At 39.3% G+C, this 7,635-nt stretch overlaps 1 pseudogene; it reads right to left on the bottom strand.

Annotated features, from left to right (window-relative positions):
- LOC101343107 (coiled-coil domain-containing protein 112-like) overlaps window positions 1-7,635 on the bottom strand; it is a 177,265-nt pseudogene that overhangs the window by 6,413 nt on the left and 163,217 nt on the right.

Here is a 7,635-nt window from a genome sequence, read left to right as displayed (position 1 = left end):
ATGGAAGCTCCATAGACACTTTCAAACTCCCTGAGGGACTGAATTGCTGGGCGGAGGGCTGTGGGGACCATGGTCTCAGGGAACATCTAGCTCAGTTGGCATAACACAGTTTATAAAGACAATGTTGTACATTCTACCTTGGTGAGTAGCATCTGGGGTCTTAAAAGCCTGTGAGCAGCCATCTAATATACTCCACTGGTCTCACCCCTTTGCGAGCAAGGGAGAATGAAGAGAACAAGATACAAGGAAAAGATTAGTCCAAAGGACTCATGGACCACAGCTACCATGGCCTCCACCAGACTGAATCGAGTACAACTAGATGGTGCCTGGCTACCACCACTAACTTCTCTGACCAGGATCACAGTAAAGGGTCCTGGACAGAGCTGGAGAAGGATGTAGAACAAAATTCTAACTCACAAAAAAAGACCAGACTTACTGGCCTGACAACTGGAGAAACCCCTGAGTATGGCCTCCAGACACCCTTTTAGCTCAGTGGTGAAGCCACTCCCGAAGTTCACCGTGAAGCCAGGGATTGGACAGCCTCATAAAACAAAACAGGACAAATGAGGCACAGCAGTCCAGGGACAAGGACTAGAAGGCAGGAGGGAACAGGAAAGCTGGTGATGGGGAACCCAAGGTTGAGAAGGGACAGTGTTGACAAGTCGTGGGGTTGTTAACCATTGTCATAGGGCAATATGTGTACTGTTTAATGAGAAACTATTTGTTCTGCAAACCTTCATCTAAGATTAAAAAAAAAAAAAGAATTATCTATGTGAGATCAAATCGACAACAGCAACTCAAAAGGTTTGATGGGAAACCTAGGGGGCAGTGAGTTGAAGATAATGGTGATGGAATAATTTGGAAAAGGATAGTGAGAATAGCACACCTGGAAGAAAATAATCGATGTCACTAAATTGTACAAGTAGAAACTTTGAAATGGTGTAACTTTGACTATGTATATTTTCACCAAAAAAAAAGGTCCTCAAGGTCGAGAAGGGAGAGTGTTGACATGTCTTGGGGTTGTTAACCAATTCATCAAACAATATGTGTACTGACCATTTAATGAGAAACTATTTGTTCTGTAAACCTTCATCTAAAGTTCAATAAAAAATTTTTTTTAAAAATCTATGAGAATTTGACACTGTACTCCATAATATATCTTTTAATATAAAAATTATATTTCAAATTATCAGTCATTTTGGGAAGGCAGAAAATTTGCATCTTGGAAAACGTCTCTAGTTTCATGTGCATGGAGTAAATGCATTCTAGTTCAAGAAAACTCAGGTCCGCACCTCAGACTGGCATCCTGGCTTAAGGTTTATTATCCCCTGACATCTCACAGCCCTTGGGACCTGCTTTTGCAAGGCCCACACTCTCCAACATACCAGGTCCTCACCTCAGATGGAAGGAGGAATCATAACAGATGAAACTCCTGGTGTTATTTAAACAGACCCTTCTCAGCTTATTCATGCTTCTCTTTTCACTTGACTCTGTGAACTATTTACATTGACATACTTTAGTAGAATTATTTCAGAGAACGGTCTTAACTCATTCTGGATGTATCTCAGTGAACTAATAGAATTCTGGCCCTGTAAAAAGGGTGCACTATGTCTTACGTTTTGCTACAATCCATGATGTGTCTTTGGAGAAGAATTGTGCATTTTATATAATTTATCAAGGATAATTTCAAAATGCATAGCAGCATCAATCTCTCTGACAACATCTCTAACAGTTTCACTCTGTAGTCAGAATTTCTGCCAAATGCAAGCTAAGACTCAGACCATCACACATCTGCTTCCTACCTATGGTTTCAGATGTATCATCTGTTGAAAAGACGACTGAGTTTAGCAAAAGAATTCATCCTTGAAGCATTTCTTCTCTAATTAAATGAGCAGATGTTTGAAGTTTATACCTGGGGAATTTATTACTTCAGTTTTAAAAAGTAAGAGAGATCACAAGTCTACCTTCATAATAATTGCTTTTTTGATAAATGTAGCCAGCCTAGTAATGGCTGATAATAGTCAAGAATTTGTGATGGTTGTCATTTTCAACCTTTTGAATGGCATTTCTAAAAGTGTATTCGCTTGAGTTATTATCTGGACTTTATTTCTCCCCCGGGGAATGTCTGAACTTCTCACAGTGGGAGGTCAGTCAGAGTTGGCCTGTCTCAGATGGGCTTGGAGGACTGGAGCAAAAGGCAAGAAGTAGCTTTCATGGCCTCTGTGATGGCATGGAGGCAGAGAGCAAACAGCAAAGTCACAGGACAAAGTTGGAAATGCACAGCTAAACCAGTCACCAAGGCAAGAAGAGCCCAAGGCAGGCAACAGTTGCCCGGTACAGACTGTGGGTCAAAGAGCCAGTGAAAATGAGAACAAGGACCCATCACTGCAAAGAGGCAAGCAGGATGGTGATCTGGGTAAATAGCTGGTCCTGCCTTCTGAAATGTGAGAGGCCAGGACAGAAGTGACACTCAGTGACCTCCCTCAGCTTCATTCTCTTTACCTGTTTCCTGCTGTTTCTGTCTAATAAGAGTGCAGAAAAAATAAAACTTAATCCTTTATGGAAATCTAAATATATCATTGCTATTGTAATTATTAATACTTCTGATATAATTGACAGATGTATAAAAAGATAATAGATAACCTTAAAATAAAAAATAGGGGTATATGACCAAACCAAATGGGACAAAGTCTTTTGGTGTGTTATTTTCTTCAAGTTTAGTCTGCTCTTGTTAGTTAAAGTAATTAGTATCAAAAATTTGTGATAGAATTTGTGAAGAAATTATCTATTGATTATTACTATGACAAGTTCTGATAAATTCACAGATCAAAATTTATGCACAAGGAAAAAAATCCCAAAATGAAAGAGTTGGATTTTTTAAACACGAGGTCTCAAATTATCCATCTACTTTGACAGTTTTAGTGTCTTGATTAAATATTTTATGATGATACTACTTAAGATAAAATGTAAGAGCTAATTTATAGTGACATCTCTTTATGTAAAAGATCCCAGGCTGATTTATTACCAAGTTAAAGCATGAAGTGAATACAACCATTTCTAAAAGAGACTTCGAAATTTTCTTCCACACTCTAAGTCAAACAGCTTCTGCTACACAATTTATGTGAAAACCAAGGTTTTTAATTTTACAAGATTCCGCTTTATTTTCCTATGATATCTCCTTTAGTTTCATTCTCCAATTCAATTTAGTGAGGCAGTGCTATGTTCTGTACTAAGTAATAAATTTGGAACACTATGCCAATTATAATTCATTTTAATATCTGCACATTGAAGAAACTTAGTGCCAAAGCTTCAGACTTCGCTGTTCTCAGACTTGATTCTTCACTTATCATCCTCTACTCAGCAGAAATGGAGCTAATCAATTGCCAAATTGGTGCTTTGTTTTTCCAGATTTCTAATTGTCTCTCACCATCCTGATTTTGTCTTCTACAAAATTTAGTAAATTACTTCATCAAGAAAGGACTTGGGAGAGGGAGATGTATGGATATATGTATGTGTGTGTGTATGTATGTATATACGTGTGTGTATATATATATATATGCATATATATATGCGTGTATATATACGTAATTGTTTAATCATATATTTGGTTGAGGTGGAGGCAGTACTTCTAATGTTTTATTTATAGTTACATAGAATTATTCAACCAACACAATTGATAAAATAAAGCACTATAATTATATCTCAATAATATAAATTCAGAAAATCTGGGTAGTGATACATGAGTATTATTGCTGAGACTTAAAAGGATTTTTGTAAGTAAATGGATTTCAAGGATTATTAAAGGGGAAACAAATGACTTGGGGTTTTATATTGGTAGAGTAAAACCTGCAAAAGCTGGAAACTGTGTAAGGCCAAAACCTGTCAGAGAAGGAAAATTCAAATATTTTCCACTAAAACAAGCAATAGGAAAGTGATAAGACAGCACTCTGTCAAAGGAAGAAAGACCCCGAAAAACAAGGCAGTCATGTCAAGTTCCAGCTCTCACAGGTTTCACTGTAATCATTTGTGTTTCAAGGACACATTAGGGATGTTGCAAAATAAGGAAGAAAGGATGAATCCAAGAGGATGCTATGAACAGGACAAAGACGAGAAAGCAAAACTAAGCACAAGGAGCAGAAGCAACTGCTTTGGGACAATGCACAGTCTTACGGGACAGTGAAAGATATAGTAGGTGGCAGCAACGGTAATATAATAGGAAAGAAAGATGTCCTGGTGACAGCATTTTGGTGGGAGGGAACAGGAGAGAATAGGGAAGAGATTGAGGACAGAGAGACACCAGACTGTGACAGTGTTGAGCCAGAAACCAAAATATGTCATGGACTCAAATCTTAGCAGTAGGGACCTAGTGAAATGGAAAAATAAGGACAACAAATAGAAAAGATAGTATTTATTTTTATCAAGTTAATGGATTTACATGTTATCCCTTCTAAAAAGTATTTGAGGTGGCTTACTGAAAAAGAAGGGGGAGAGATATTCATAATAAGATTAACAAAATAAGAACCTGAAGAAGGGAAGCGTATGCCAACTACAAGCGTCGACAGAGTGGCTGAGTTTGAGCATAAAGCCGGAGCTTCCTCCTAGCCAGGATGAAGAGGGAAACTTTATAAATTATAAAACACTCATTACATTATCATTACCCGAAATTAGGACATGTGGCAGTTAGGAACAACAACCAAGTATTTAAGAGATAAAATTTTCCTGATCAGAGACGTATGTACTGTCTGACAATAAAAAGAATAAAATACAATAGATAATAATCTCAATGTTGGCTTCACAGTAAATAAATAAAATTTGCACAACTACTTCCAGGAGCAAGTTAAGATAAAAGCCCACAGCTAACAACTGAGGGTGAGGCATTGGTGGTTCAGTGGTAGAATTCTAACACTCCATACGAGAGACCTGGGTTTGATTCTGTCAATACACCTCATGCACAGCTACCACCGGTCTGTTAGTGGAGGCTTGCATGTTGCTATGATGCTGAACAGGTTTCAGCAGAGCTTCCCTACTAAGATAGACTAGGAAGGAAGTCCTAGAGATCTATTTCTGAAAATCAGCCAGTGAAAACCCTATGGATCACAATGGTCTGATCGGTGGTAGGACTGGGCAGCCTTGTTTTCCACTGTACATGGGGTGACCATGAGTCAAGAGTCAACTCAATGACAACTAACAACAACTGAGGGACAGTTCTATGAAAGCAATGACAAAAATGTCATTGTCCAAATGGGTGGTGGTCTTGTGGTCTGACCTGATCCAAGGACATTGATTTATACTTAACGAGTGGTGGTTCTGGGGATTGGGACACATTTGTAAACAAAATAGCCATTGTCCCTGCCCTCATGGAGCTTACATTTTGGTAGAGGAGATAGAAAAGTTAAAAAAGATATTCCAATAAAATAATTAGATATTGGGATAGGTGCTAAGAAGAAAATTAACACTGCTATCAAAAGTGTATGCCTATTCCAAAGAAAGGTGATCCAGTTCAATGCAAAAATTATCGAACAGTGGACTTCCAGGCAACATGACACTATAGTCAGAAGCACGATGCCGTCCCTGTGCAGCAAAGATCAGAAAAACTAAGTCAAACAGAGTCACAAATCAAATGAAGAGATAAAGAACTCAGCCAAGCACTGAATGACATAAGAAACTGACCAACCAAGAACAGAGAGTGAGGAGAGATACATGCAGAGGTCCCCTATCAGCTACAGCAGCACAGATCCGCCATCTTGGACTCCTATCGGAGATCAGCGAACAGGGGGTATGAGAAAACAGCTTCACAGAGCTTCAGCAGGAGACAGAACAACCGGTAACCAGTGATATAGGCTTTAACACCACCCACCATTTTTCACCCCCATTTAGCCTCCTCTGCTTCCTGGGGCCACAGTCTCTTGGCTAGGAAGCAACCCGATGTCACTTGGAATCCTCCTGCCCTCACTGGCCGGATCCCTGAGTGCCTTTTGTTGGTTACTGGTTTTGCTTTTTCCCACTTCTTTAGATTTCTTCCTTACCTCTCACCACCTCCTCCTCCTATCTCTCAAATACCTGGCTGCGTACGCCATCTTTGCTTCTTCCTGAAAGGCTGCAAAACACCGCTCGACTGTGAGACTGCTTCCTGGCCTGTGCAGCCACACTGGTAGGAGCTCCAGGGCTTTTTGTTTGTTTGTTTCCTCTGATTTGTTCTGTTTTGACTTGTTTGTTTGCTTTCTTTTTCTTTTCTCAGCTTGGGAGCCCCTTCTAGCCAGGCTATACCAAGCAGCTTGGAAGCTACTCCCTTACTCTGCACAGACTCACAGGGACATCCCTGGGGGTATTTCTTATTTCTTTTGTTGTTTTTGTTTTGGATTTTTTGTTTTCTTCTCTCTCTTATTCCCTTTTTGTCTTTCTTCATTTCCAGTTTCTTGATTTATTCATTTTTTTCTTTTTTTTTTTTTGTTTTTTGTTTTTTTTTTTTCCTCATTTCTCATTCTCTCATTTCTCCACTCCAATAACAAGCTCCCTTAGCACTCTTTTTTGTTTGTGTGTATGTTTTGGGATCCTGTTCCTCTCTCCTCTCTCTCATCTTTCCCATACCCATCTTAGCTCCACACATTACAATCTACCCCCTCCTTCCTGCCTACCTACACCCTGCACTGAACATCACACTCCCAAGCAGCATAGGCACGGCCTACTGTAACATGCCCTGCACTGATTCCCGGTCTGCACTGTCAGCCCTGGTACGTGCCACAAATAATGCGTCCCACCAACTCCCCTTCAACTGGACCTGCCCTGCTGCACCATACCTGAGTGACTGAACCTGCCCATTGGAGAAGGAGGTGAAAAGAATCATGCCCACAGACGAGCAAACAAAAAGGAATGCACAGCCAACCTGCTCAGACATAACCAAATAAAACAAAAAAGCAAGACGAAACAAACAAATCTACAATCAATAAACGAGGAAAATAACCACTGAATGCCCTGAAGACAGCAGAAAATATTAAAACATTTACAAAAACAGGACAGGATGGTTCCACTAGGTATCCAAAATAAAACACCAGATGACCTTCCAGTAGAAGAAAAGGCACTAGACCTAACTGATAGGGAGTTCAAATCTCTAATATTCAGAATTATTCAAGAGTCAGAGTAAAAAGCAGACAAAAATGAGGAAAAAATAGACAAATTCATGGAAAAGGCAGGCAAATTCATGGAAAATACAGACCAAAAATGGAAAACTTCAAGAAAATAATACAGGAACAAAATGCCAAAATAAATTCACGACTAGAAATCATACAAAAACAATAATTAGAAATCCAAAAGATAACAAGATTTCAGGAATGGACAGTGTCATAGAAGGGCTGAGGAGCAGGTCTGGAACTCTGGAACATAGGATCAGCAAAATTGAAGACAAACACTTGAATACAACTCTGTTTGAGGAAAAATCAGGAAAAAGAACAAAGAAAAATGAAGAAACCCTGAGAATTATGTGGGATACAACCAAAAGCAAAAATCTACAAGTGATTGGAGTTCCAGAAAACACAGAGAGGATCATTGAAGAACTGCTGACAGAAAACTCCCCCAATATCATGAAAGATGAAAAGCTGACCATCCAAGAAGCTCAACGAACCCCATAGAGGATAGACC

The sequence above is a fragment of the Trichechus manatus genome, unplaced genomic scaffold, assembly GCF_000243295.1.
Source record: "Trichechus manatus latirostris isolate Lorelei unplaced genomic scaffold, TriManLat1.0 scaffold00083, whole genome shotgun sequence".
Taxonomy (NCBI): domain Eukaryota; kingdom Metazoa; phylum Chordata; class Mammalia; order Sirenia; family Trichechidae; genus Trichechus; species Trichechus manatus.
This window is presented reverse-complemented; position numbering and strand designations above follow the sequence as displayed.